The sequence below is a fragment of the Eleutherodactylus coqui genome, chromosome 4 (assembly GCF_035609145.1).
Source record: "Eleutherodactylus coqui strain aEleCoq1 chromosome 4, aEleCoq1.hap1, whole genome shotgun sequence".
Taxonomy (NCBI): domain Eukaryota; kingdom Metazoa; phylum Chordata; class Amphibia; order Anura; family Eleutherodactylidae; genus Eleutherodactylus; species Eleutherodactylus coqui.
The window spans coordinates 190237301-190251411 of NC_089840.1; positions in this window are offsets into that span (position 1 = coordinate 190237301).

Consider the following 14111-nt stretch of genomic DNA (forward strand, 5'->3'; position numbering starts at 1 on the left):
AAATATTTTTGTTTTCTCTAGCGAACCAACCACGTAAGATGGCAATTTGTAAGTAATAAAAGCTGTATCACCCAACCAGTGTTTGAGCCAAAATGGATTGATGAAACAACAGTAGCTATGGTAGTTGATTTCAGGATGGGAAAAAAACAAGCCTCGAGGTTACAATAAGCAGGATGATCAGATGCTTTAGCTTACAAATATGCTAATTTAGCAATAATAGATATTTCTGTTAAAGAATGACTGTAATATACCCCCTAATATATCTAAAACTAATATCTTTTTTGGAATTGGAAGAGTTACTGATTATTAGATTATGCCTTTTCACTGTATGTTATCACAGCAGATTCCTGATCATGTTTAAGATTTCAAAACTGTGCATCAATGAAGATTTCAAAATGTCCTTGAGGAAGCTTATCTCATAAATATAGAAATATTAAGTCTTCATGACCTGACTTGACCACAATCCTGCACATGAAATGTCAAAGGCAATTAATGACATTTAGATAATATCACCATTTAGGAAACATTGCGTAGACTTTTCTGCACACACGGTACACTCATTTATTTCAGAGTGCAAAACCATTTTTTAAGCAATATTGCTGTCAGTTCTATTATGACAGTGCAAAAAAACTAAATAGATAAAGTGCAATACTCAATAATTTAGTGATAATTTTGTAAGTATATGATCTTGCTAAGCATAATGATAATCACAAGTTCCCCCAATAGGTTGCATTCTCTGACATTTGTGTAGAATCCGCTCCTGCTGAATAGGTAATATGCTTGACCTTTGAAGACCTTTCATGTTATATTTAAACCTGGAAACCTGTATGTTTCAAATGCCAAACAAGGTTATTCAACTAAAAACATGAAATAAAATGAAATTGTAGACTACAGAGGTACATTAAAAAGAATCTCCTAACCACAACGTCTGATTTGTCTCAAGGCTCTTGTTTTTTCTTTATAGATTCACATATATGATCCTATTTACTATTTTGTTACTTTGGACAAATTTCTAATTTTTCAGCACTAAAATGAAATGTCATTGCCAGCAGAGTGGTTGAATCATGGGGGTACCATGAAAAACATATAGCATATTCATACTATTGTTCTACATACATTATATTGTCTACTGTATATAACTACTTTCTTTATTCTGTTTTTCTCATGTCTTTAAAGTTTTTTACTGAGGTTTATTTGAAATCATATATAATTGCTTGCAGGGGCGTAGCTAAAGGCTCATAGGCCTGGGTGCAAAGGTTTATCTTGGGGCCCTCCAACTTCTCTTAATCCCTTAACATAGAGGTGTAACTTGAAGCTCCTGGGCCCCAATGCAAAATCTGTAACAGAGCCCCCAACTATAATGCTTTATTCATAGTACTAGGCTCCCTATATGGAGAAGAGAGGCCTTTTGCACCCCTAAGGCTCCTGGGCCCGGGTGCAACTTCATCCGCTATATTTATGCCAGTGATTGATTATATTTTTTAGCTTTTTCCCATAGAGTAAAAGTAATCCACTTGTAAGCAATAATTGGGTCACTTAAGGAGCCAGCCAACACAGCCAGCTATGACCTTAAAAGGGTGTTCCCATTTCAATCATAAGATGGGAACACCGCTGATTACAATATGGCCAGGTAACCGGAATCATGGAAGCAGCTAAAATTGGTTAATCAACACTGCTTCTGTAACTTCAGTAGGGGTCAATAGGAATTGCACTAAGATGTAGCACAGCAAGCTGTGCTGTTTCTGCTGCCCCTGATTTACAGAAAGAACATAGCTTGCTGTGCTATTCTACTTGCATAACTCCTTTTGACTTCTATGGGAGTTACAGAAACAGAGTAGCACAGCAGGTTCAGCCATTTCCATCCTCATGACCATCCCTGTCCATATCACGTAGTGGTTGGTTGGGGTCAGAACCGATATAGGTGTGGGTCCCAGAGATTGGACAAGCATGTATTAGATTTTTATGGAATATCCTGTGGATATATATAAAAAGTTTGAAATGGAAATACTCCTTTAAAGATGCACTAGTCCCTAGGTTTCAGCATGGGCCGTCCTTATTTTCTCTATCGCCTTGCTTGTGCGCAGGGTTTCTTTTCCTGGGTTTAGTCATCTTGTTAGTGTAGGCACTCACAAGACAACAAGGACCCTTGATGTGGGCTTGTGAGCTTAGATACTTTGGTAAACATACTAACTTATACCTCCTACTTGGGGCTTAAACACATGGGCATGTTTTTGTCCTGTTATGCGGGCAAGAAAAGATAGGACTTGCCGTATCTTTCTTGCATGTGGTTAATGCTACATGCAAGAAAGGTAGGGTAGGACTATCTTCACGCTTTTTTTCAAACTCCTGCACTATGGTACAGAGTTTGAATGGCCTGAGAAGAAAGCAAAAACACCATTCATGTGCAACAACACATCGCACCGTAGTTGCATATAAACCCATGTGGTTTTGCGCTTATTTGTATTCCCATTCTAGGGATGATTTTCAGAGAAGGGCTTCTATTTAAAGCCCTTCCTCAAAAATCCTTGCAAGGCCTGTCAGCAGTCCATTGCTTTCAATGGGGCTGCAAAATCGCCAGCCCATTGAAAGCAATGGGAGAACATTGCCATCCTCTGCCACAGCTGTTGCAGCTGTGACAGCTGTGGCAGTGAATTCTTCCCTCCCCGCGGGGAGTCCCCTTGTCACTGAACACTGTGACAGTGCTGTCACAGTCTCAAGTGACAAGGGGATTCCCTGCAGGGAATATTTACACAGCAGCGGCGGAGAGGTGATTATATATATCACATTGCGTAGACTTTTCTGCACACACGGTACACTCATTTATTTCATATATATATATATATATATATATAAAAAAATAAATATATATATATATATATATATATTTTTTTTTTTTTACACAAACCACAGATGATTTTCAGGGGTTGCTGACATCCTATTGCTTCCAATGTGTTGCATTATTTTTATTTTAACTGTTGGCATTAATCTTGTGCTAGAGCAGGGGTGGGCAATTAATTTTCCCATGGGGCCACATGAGAAATTGGAATGGTTTTAGAGGGCCAGACCAACATACGAAGGCTCCATGCACATTGCCTTAATGGGGCCGTATTCCAGCCGCCCGATTTGCGGCCAGAATACGGCCGCCATTGAAAATGAATGGCGCTGTAATATCTAGCAAATCTTCAGATACCCGTGCCCGCTCTGCCTCCGTCAAGTTCTTGTATTTCTCTCCGTGTTTAGTCTCATAATGGCAATGCAAATTGTAATCTTTAAATACAGCTATCTGCTCTCTACAAACTAAACACACAGCTTTACCTTTGGTTTCAGTAAATAGATATTTAGAAGTCCATTCTTTGTTAAAAACTCGGCATTCTGCATCAATTTTTCTTTTTTTAATGTTAGCCGCCATATTTAAGGGTTAACAGCTAACCTCGGAAAATAGATTTTTTTAATACACAGTAGTATGCTCCTAGGAGAGGGCACAGAGAGCTGCCCCAAGAAGAGAGATTAAAAAGTGAATATTATTAGTATTATTATTCTAATTACAATGCAAAGGGAAAAGTCCTGACACTTACCAATGACGAGCGTGGAACGATTGTCCTGGCACTCCCCAAGGTCCGCAACGAGCATCCTGGCACTCAGAAGTTACAGTGGCATCACTTACTCAGCATCGGGAAGCAGTGAAACTACAAACTCCGAAGCCTTGTCCATTTTGTTAACTTATGTGCTGTTTAATAAAGTTATTCAAGCCTACGTCATTGGTAGAGGTGCTTGAATAAGTAAGGCCTGAATAACTATTAGCACAGCACAGAAGTGAACAAAATGGACAAGGCTTCGGAGTGCATAGTTTCGCTGCTTCCCGTTGCTGACACCGGACTCATTGGTGAGTCACCAGGACACTCTTTGCGGGCCGGTCCGAGCTATTCAGCGGGCCGGATGTGGCCCGCGGGCCGTGCTTTGCCCAGGTCTGTGCTAGAGCAAAGTGCTATTGTTTGTGCTCTGTATGACAGTAATTTTTTGCATTGTTTAGTACTGTTATTTGTGCGCAGTATTACCCATTTTTAATTTAATAAATCATTCTTTAGTTTTTTACAAACATATTTAACATTTCTTATATTTGTCCTACAGTATATTTACTTTAATCACAATAGGGTACAAAATATAATTTCATACTTCCAACTTTGTCGTGGGGGCATTGCTACATATCTAGTTGGTACTAAATTCATTACACAGTCACAGTAACCCGAATGTTACTCCATTAAAGGACCTTTTACATAGGACAAAATTATACTGTAAGATGCAGCCAAAGCCAGATTTGTCGAACTTCACACCGAAATCCACAAGTATAACTGCGGATTTTCATGCGGAATTGCAGGTAAGTTTTAAGTCATTTTCATCAAAATCTGCAGGGAGCCTGAGGATTTTGTTGTTGAATTTACTACAGATGTTCTGAATGTGGGAGACATTCTGCCCTAGAAAGTCTGTGAGGTTGTATGGTACTATAATACAGCAGAGTGTATGAGGCCTAACTTTGACAGGTTTTGTAAACCCCTTTTCTTAATATTTAATCTTAGTTTTTAAAAAAATCTAATTTAGGTGGTATTGTTTGCACAACTGCATCAAATATTGTATTTCTGCTCTATGCTTTCACCATTTTTTTTTTCTTACTAAAAGCGACACAAATAAGAGCAAAGGAATGGTGGGATACCACTTTCAGTTTGAATTTATTTTAAGGAACAATATGTGTAGCATATTTCTGCAAAACTGCCTTTTCACTTTAAAATGAGACAATGGTAACCATATAATACCTATTCTGTACAATGCGCCTAAAAGCTTCTCTAGTAATAACATCTAACAAAAAAGAGCCATTAGCCTATATAGAGAAACTGGGTCTGTAAATAACTGTTATGCGAGGAGTCAAACAAAATTAAATGCTTCCCTCAGCCAATTTCCTGAGCATATTTCAACATAGCATATTTCAGACATAAATGATTTTCCATTCGTTATAATGGAAGTATATATTGTAAATGGAGTTGTTGTTGAAAGAAGACACATAAAGGGCTCCCCTGAAGCACCCTTAGCTTTTCAGATGAACAATGTCAAGCAAAACAAGGTTGACCAGAGTACTAAAATGCATATTCAGAAACTTGACATTCAAAAAAGACAAAGTGACAAAAGATAGACAAAAGGTTATGTTTAGACTTAAAAATGTTTCTGACTGATTTTATTTATATGGTACAAGTACACTTTTATGTCTTCCAACAAAAATTCCAACAAAATACTAATGTTGGTCATTGTGCAGCCAAACAAAGCATTTTGTAACACTTTCAGGTCTAAAAAAGTTTTGGAATTGTTGAATAGTAAATTATTTCCTGATTGGTCTCATGAGCAATGCTTTGCTTATAAATTGTGAGACAGTTTTTATTCATTAATGACTAATGTACAAAAAGTGTACACAATTTAATCAAAATCTGAACCTCAATTTGTATGTAGTAAATAGTGTTGAGTGAACTTTTGAAAAGTGCAGTTCAGCCGGTTTGCAGAACTTTGGCAAAAAGCTTGTTTTGATTCAAATTAGTTTGAACTGAACTGAAACTTCACCAATACCCCTAAGGCTTCATTCACATGGGCGTGAAGATTTTTGAATGTCTATCATGGCCACATCATGGCCGAAAATCATGTGAATGAGAGGCAGCCGTGACCAAGTCATGGCTGCAACTCCCGTTTTAGCTCCTGTTCAGATGTCGAAGGCTGTGGCGCATATATGCCACAGCCTCAGAATACACTGGTCCCACTCCAGCCTATGGGAGCTGCCAGCAAGGGTAAGGGGGCGGGACTGTAGCACACTAGCTCCCACTCCATGCTGCCCCCTCCCATTTCATACAGTCGGCAAGGGGCTGAGAGAGTAAGAAAAGGGGGAGGGTGTTTAACAGTCATTCTGCTAAATTCTCTTCCACCTCCCTTCTCCGGCAGCTGTCATAGGCTCCCATAGGAGTCTATGCCAGCGGCCACCATATTCCGGTCAAAGATAGTTCCAAAACTATCTTTTCTAGCTGGTGTAAAAATGTCCGGCTGAAATGTGAACCGTATGCACTATCTTTGTCGGCCAGACATTTTTACGCATCGGTAATATGCCCATCTGAACTGATGCATTTGAAACCAATGCATCAGATGGGTAGTTTATATCAGCTGGCTGTGAAAACGCGCCCAATATACGCTGGTGTGAAAGAGCCCTAAACTGGTGCATAACACTGTTCTATAGAGGAAGAAGCAGAAGGAGGAGGAAGAAGGAAAAAGAAGCATGGTGGATTAGTGGATAGTACTGTTGTCTTACAGTGCTGGGATCCCACATCCGGAAACTGAACCATGTAGCCGGCCTTAATGACTGCACTATTAGTGTTTTAAGCAACTTAAATGTTATTGTACCCTTAAGGTAGAACAACATGACAATGTAAAAAAAAGATTGTACACCCCTTGGTTAAGGTATTATTTAACCCCTTAGTGACAGTCAATACGCTTTTCTACTGACCTCGATAATGGACTTTAAATCTGCATATACACCTTTTTAAGGCAATGGTTTGGCTGAATACTGATAGCCAGGCTCCTGCTCTAACTACTAGGAATAAAGAAACCTCAGCTCTTTGTAGATTAACTCCTTACATCAGAATCAATCGCAATTGTAGCATGTAAGCAGATGACAGAGGGAAGGGGCACCTTCTGTCACCCATCAACACCCCAATGTGTTCACAAGGTACCAATGGGTTATCATGGCAGCTGGATAAAATACCAATTTTTTTAAGCAATACATAATACCTATTATTGCATTTGTAATGACCCAGACAATCGAAATGTTTTGTGATTAATCATGCAAAGTGAATGCTGTAAAAAATAATTTTTAAAAAGTAATTCTAGTATTGCTATTTTTTTTATGCGCTTCCTAAAAAAGTCATTAAAAAGCAATCCAAAAGCCTCATGTACCTCAAAATCGTACCAATAAAAACCTACAATTCTTGCAGAAAAAAAAACTCAGAGCTGTGTTGCTGGAAAAATAAAAATGCTACCAGATCTTATAATTTGGTAGCATAGATTTAATTGTTTTTCTTTAAAAACATGTTTTTATTGGGAAAAAAAGTAATTAAAAAACTATATAAACTTGGCATCACAGTAAGGCTTTATTCACATGAGCGAATAGCAGCCACCGTTTTCACGGCCGAAAAAGGCTGACCTATATGGACATTGGCTTCATTCAGCCTAACATACTATGTTACTATGTAGTTAGGCCCCATTTTTATATAATGTGGAATAATTATAAGAAAATCGTTATTTGCACATTATATACAGTATGTAAGAAAGGGTGTGCAGATGTCATCCATAGAAAAGACTCTTTAAGTAATCATGTTGTATGTTGCATAGTTACCCTTTCAGTATATTTGTGTAAGAAAAAAAGTGCAGATGTCAGGAACAATTCAGGTCATAACTGTTCTTCATATTAGAAAAGTGACAGGTAGAAGCCATTTTCATTGTCACAACTACTGTTGTTGCATTTACATTAGTACAATTATCTTACTCATGAGTATTAGTTTATAATAGTATCACTCATCCAAGCCCAAAATGGACATATATGAGACGTATGATGAGAAATGTTCTTTTGTAGATTAAAGAAGAATGCTAACAATATGTTTTAAAGAAAGACAGCAGGATCCTTAAAATACCAAGTGGCTTAGCTAGCCTACTTAAGAAAGCCCTTGAGGAAGAGTTGTCATCTAAACACAATGATTCTCTTCCCTCTACCTCATCCCCACAGTATTGTTGTATGTATTGGGAGGTTGGCCTCAGAAGTGCATTGTACAGGTATTAGCAAAGATTAAATTACAGGTTAAATGGAGGGTAATGGCACATTAACACAAGCATTCTAATAGCTTGGAGTGTCACTTAACTCTGTTAAAATAGTAAAACAGCAGCAAGAATTTTCAGCGTCTTGGTGGAGCCAAGGAACAAGTCAAGAATGGATTATTATTGGCACTTTAACACTTGACAGACTGAAGTGTCCTTCAAACTATGTATAGTGGAGGACAATGGTCTTTAAATATTTAACTGTTTTACTATACACTTTTAGAGAAAGCTTTAGTCCAAATAACCCATTTTGACTTAAAGGAACTATCTGGGAGACAATAAATGCAATGATTTAAAGCATCCTGTCTGAGATTAAATTGCATTGTTTCAAAGAGAAATAGTTATATGAATGTTAATAATGATTATACGTGATTTACCACTTGTGTTCTTTTTTAGGTTGCAAAATGTGGCCGAGCTGTATGTTTTCCCACAAATGAAACCCTGCATGTCATTGAATGCCCCTGGCACTTATTAAGTATTCAGGTTTACAGTGCAAGTATCACTAATAAGGTAAGTTTTATTTATTTTCTTGGCATCTACCACTGGCGTAAGTGAAGGGAAGCAACACAGTATACAGGAAGTAAAAATGGGTGCAATTTCTAGTTTGGTACTTTCCGTTCATTGGAATTGCAATATCAAAGATCATCAGTTGTAAGTCAAACAAGCATTTAGGGTCACAGCACTGTATTTGAAGTACTATGGGAACATTGACTTGACTCAATACAGAAGAGCTGCATAGTAAGTTGAATGCTACATGTAATCGATTGTAAGACGATAAGGAAGATTAAAATACATAATGTGCCCAGAATATATTTTTTCCAAGGACATTCTGTGAAACTGTTCACCTGTATTGCTGACAGAAAGACCCTATTGAAGTATGTTTGAGGGCAATAATTAATGTTTTTAAAAGGGTTGGCCCTCCAATAGAAGTTATCCCCTATCCACAGGCTAAGGGATCTTTCACACGGCCATATGCGTTTTTACGTGCGCCCACTGGCACTGTAAAAATGCGTGAGCAGACATACATATCTAACGTTTGAGCGCCTGTTTAGATGGCATGGGCCCCAGCTCATACATGCCAAGCCCACAATGCCGTTGGGACTTCCCTTCGCCGGCTCACCTTCTCTCTCTTCCCCTCCAGCTGTGTGCAATGGTGGGGGTGGGATGGGGCCGAAACTAAGCTCCCACCCCTTGTCTGCAGCCAGCAGTGAGAGGGGGTGGGATGGTCAGAGCTTAGCTCTGCCCCACCCCCTCTCATTGCAAGCAGAGAGGGAGTTTAGCAGTCACGCTGCTAAACTCCCTCCCACCCTCCATCTCCAGCCGCTGTCATTGGCTTCCATAGGAGCACATGCAGCGGCCGACGTATTGCAGCCCGAAAGGTATTTCCAGAACTATCTTTGTGGGGCGAAGTAAAAGCGCTCGGCACTATATTGGCCTGGCGGGGTGCTTTCATGTGCGGGAATACGGCCATGTTATCTGATGCATTAGAATCCAGTGCATCAGATCGTAGCGTATATCTGCTGGCCGTGAAAACTGCGGCTGATATACACTCATGTGAAAGGGGCCTAAGGGATAACTAGCTGATTAGTAGGATTCTGACCACTGGAACCCCACTGATCAAGTAAACAGGAATCCTGAGGGACTCAAATGAATGGAGCTTTGGGCGCAAATACATTCTGCTGTTCCATTCATTTCAGTGAGACTGGCAGAGATAGGTAAGTCCTTGAACTTGGTTATGTTAAGCAGTCCCCTTAAAATTAATAGAGTGGTTGTGTGCATGTGGGGACAATCCTATTAATTTCAGGACCTTTGGGACCCTGGTTCATGTGATCGGTACAGTTTGTGGTCAGATCCCTACTACGCATCTTGGTTATCCTTTATTCTGTGAATAGTGATAATTTCTATTGGTGGAAATCTCTTTATACAACTATTTGAGTGCAATGGAAGGAGATGTGCTGGAGGGAAATGGAGTGTATGCATGATAAACAATAGTTCTATAATGCAATGGTCACGACAATGAACCTCCGAAAGAAATCCTTGCGCTTCTTATATAGAAGAGGAAAAATATATATATAATGACTTACTTCATTGAGGGGGTTTGAATAACATCCAACTATCCCCCAAATCCAAGTCAGCAAGTTATGAAAGTTAGGAAGGTGATGAGGAGAAGTCTTTCATTAATGATGCTATTAAGTATCACACAAACATCTGAATAGGTAGGCAACGCGTTGTGGGTGCTCAGAACCCCTTTCTCAAGTCTTAAACAATAGTTCTAGGCAGAACCAGATTTACGCTCTGCTAAGCCTAAGGCACATTTTGATAGGTGGCATGCAAATACATGTATTTTGGGCTCACTGAATAAAGGAAGAATGCTAAAGGGGTTTTCCATGGAAAATACTATTGATGACCCATCCTCAGGATAGGTGATCAATAGTTGATCAGCTGGGGTCCGTCATTCGGGACCCTGACCAATCAGCTGTGTAGTGGCTGACGCTTGTAACTGCAGGCACAGCTTGCGTTGATTTCATTGAGAGCCATGCCTGCGGTTACAAGTTCCATCCACTACACAGATGTCAGAGCAGAGACTTATGCTTCTTCAGCTCTGACCTCTGTGTATTTGTGGCGCTGACAGTATGCGCCAGCTCAGCTGATCGGTCGGGATCCAAGTGACGGACCCCAGCTGATTAATGATTGATGACCTATCCTGAGGATAGGTCATCAATAGTATTTTCCATGGAAAATCCCCTTAAATTTAACAACAGAAAATATATTACAAACAAATTCAGAACAACCAATTTTTTGACAGCACTGTAATTACTATAAGATTACAGGAGCTAGATTACAACTTTATGACTGCAAATTTGTCAGTTAGGTTTTTGAAGTCAATTTTAGGAAGCAAATCACTTTCAATGCAGAGAAGTGCCAGTATACTAAGACATTGTTGACCCATCATTGATTGTTTAACATTTTTAATTCTTTTGATTTGCGAAAAAGAGCATTCCCCTGAGCAGTTCGAAGCAATAAATAAATTCAGAGTACTGAATGTTTGGAAATATATGATGAACTGCAGTAGTGTACAGCATTTGAAATCTCACCTGGGCACTTGCAGTTGGTGTTATTTCATTGGGTCTTTGCTCTTTATACCAGCATATAAATTGCTGAAATTCAAAAAGACAAGTCCTTATAGTCCAAATACGTACAAGTCTTAAAATACCAACATCGATATTTCCATCAGACATAGAGTCCATCAGACATAGGTCACGTGCTTGCTGCTCATAATAGTCAAACTTCTCTAGGCATTCATCCAAGAATTCATCCGATTCGATGGTAGGACTTGGCAAACTCCAGATATTTTGTGGTTGAAGTGCTGCAAAATGTAATTCCAAAGCTCACACATTAGGGCAACTTCAATGGTATCCAAGTCTTTGGCCAATTCAAACTGTTTCGTTTTGTGTGCTCCCATTCTGAGTAGCATCCCCAGAGAGTTTCTGAAGAGAATTTTGATACTGAAAACTGCTTCTGTGGCATCAGCTTGAGCAGACTGTTTTCCATTTTCATGTTGCAATACTAAAAATAGTAATAGTACAAACTGCAATATAAATTTAGGAACATTTTTTTTTACCACAAAACTAACAAAAGTATACCATTAAAATATACAGACAATAAATGTGTTTGCCTTCGATATCCCATTGGTCAGATAGGTACACAGGTTTTATTATCCTCATTAGATATAATAATAATAAAAATAAGTCCAATAAAAGAATGAAATACTAAACTGTTAAAAATCAATGACTAAGTAAAATATAATAAAGTCGTTATAAATTTGTTATAAGAAAAACCTGTTGAATGGAAGCACATATCACAAGCTGCATGGCGAATCTATAGCATTAGTTACTTGGAGAAATTGACTTTTATGAGGTTTAAAATAAAAATGTGTAAAAAAATGAAATCTTCAGTTATACATCGGTTTAAGGGACAATTCTTTCTCGAATTACAGACGAGAAAAGTTAGCTGCTAACATTGCTGTAAAGATTGCATGAACGGGCTGCTTCAAACTACATGAAGTAGTCCGTACATAAGATCTGAGGTGTGAACTGCGTGCTTTCAAGGTTCTCATAGCAGCACATGGAAAGCATGCAGCAAAGATAGGACATTTGCACTCGCCTGTCCTCTTTTTGATAAGTGCGTAGTTTTGTGCACCTAACAATCCTCCATGTGAATGCTTCCATAGAAACCTATTGGTTCCTATTAGAAACATGTTCTGTGCGCTGCTAGCAACGCAAAAACTATGTTCATCTGGACGAGCCCTGAGAATGAGTGGCAATGACAGAGTGAGGGCTTATTCACACGAGCGTATATCGGCCGGCGGCTCTCTGCAATGGTAGGAGACGGAACGGGAAGGGAGCTAGTGTGCTGAGCTCCCACCCACTATGTTTGCAATAAGAGCGGTGGGACAGGGTGGAGCTTGTCCTGCCCCCTCCCTTTGCAAACAGCACCAGGTGGCAGAGAGGAGAAACGAAGTGGGAGGGAGTTTAACAGTTACGCTGCTAAACTCCCTCCCACCTCCCTTCTTTGGCAGCTGTCATTGGCTCCCATAGGAGTCTATGGCAGCAGCCATAGTCCGGCCAGGAAGATAGTTCCAGGACTATCTTTCCTGCCTGGCGTAAAAGCTTTCACAGCACAGAAATACAGCCATGTGATCTGATGCATTGGAATCCAATGCATCAGATGGTAGTGTATATCGGCCGCCCGTGAAAACGGCGGCCAATATACGCTCTTGTGAATAAGCCCTGAGACTTGGAAATTCCAAGTCTTGTCATCACCTGATAATTAACAATTTTTTTACTTTATTTTTTTGTGGCCTGGATTTTTGGCTGGCCCTAAGGCACATGCCTTATTTACCTAATGGTTAATCCGGCACTAGCTCTAGCGATTGATGGAGAAGAGGTTCAACAGAAGACAATACATATGAGTGCTTGTCCGTCACCCAGCGATTACTTTATTTAGGGATCAAGACGAGTGATGAAGTATATTCTGAAAACTCTGGCATGGACACCAAGAAAGCTTGACCACACGCTGCAAGGAATGAGGAGTAGACTATGGTTAACTACAATATACACATTGCATGAGGCGCTATGTAAAATTCACTAAAGTGAATCTTATAAAGCTCAGCAGTAAAAGCTGTAAAAAGGCTTTCTTAAACCACTGCTTACTAGAAATCTAAATACACTAGAATACTGTTTAATTAGAACTATTAATTCATTTGTTGACTATTGTGCTGTAATCAGTATGCGGAGCCCAATTCAATGTCTTTAAATTTTTAGTGTTCTTTAATATCTTTATGTTTTTTAATATTGCATTGTGGTCCTTCTCATATCTCTTCTCATCCCATTTTGACATTAAAACAAATATTAATCAAGTCATTGCTAAACAGTATTTGTCTTTGAGTATAATAGATAATTATGTATTCAGCATAAGTCATAGTGGTCTTAGAAAATTGAGGCATAGCATTGTGTTTTTCACCCCTACTTTGAAACTATATTTTCCCATTTATCAAAAATCTAGCAACAGCTTTACTTCAGTTAACTACTTACACATTTTCTCTATGCAGCTACACACACGTACAATTATTTCACTTGAACTTGCATCAGAGGGAAGGAAGCTTTAGTGCACCTGATTGAAGTAATCATTGCACTTATCACGTCAGTCAGAAAACTAAAAGACCATAGAAGGCATTCAGTTTAACCTAAACTATCAGGGTCACAATTTAAATTGCCAAAGAACAATCTGCCCTTTCCCCACAATTAGTCTATTTTACGTCTGTACCTTTGGTAGATTTTTTGTTCACTTTTTTTTTTTCTCAATGCCGTAATTTAGACTAAATTAATAAAAAAATGCAGATGAGGCTCTAGCTAGCACTTGTATTAATTATGTAGTGGCAGCTGCATACGCCAATTCTAAAAAGCACATAATGTTCATTTTTAAAATTGATGTCTTTTAACTCTTTTGCAAATGGACAATAGTACATTGAATTAGTAAACATGAGTCTTTGTTTGGAATTTGAATATTTCTTAAAATTAATTGTGTATGAACACAAAAAGAAGCTTTGGAAATGATGGGAGTGTATTCGTCATTTTTAGGCTATTTATTGCGTAAAACATTATTTTTTGAGAATGATTAAAAGAAAGAAAAAAGCATTTCCAACACTACATATACTA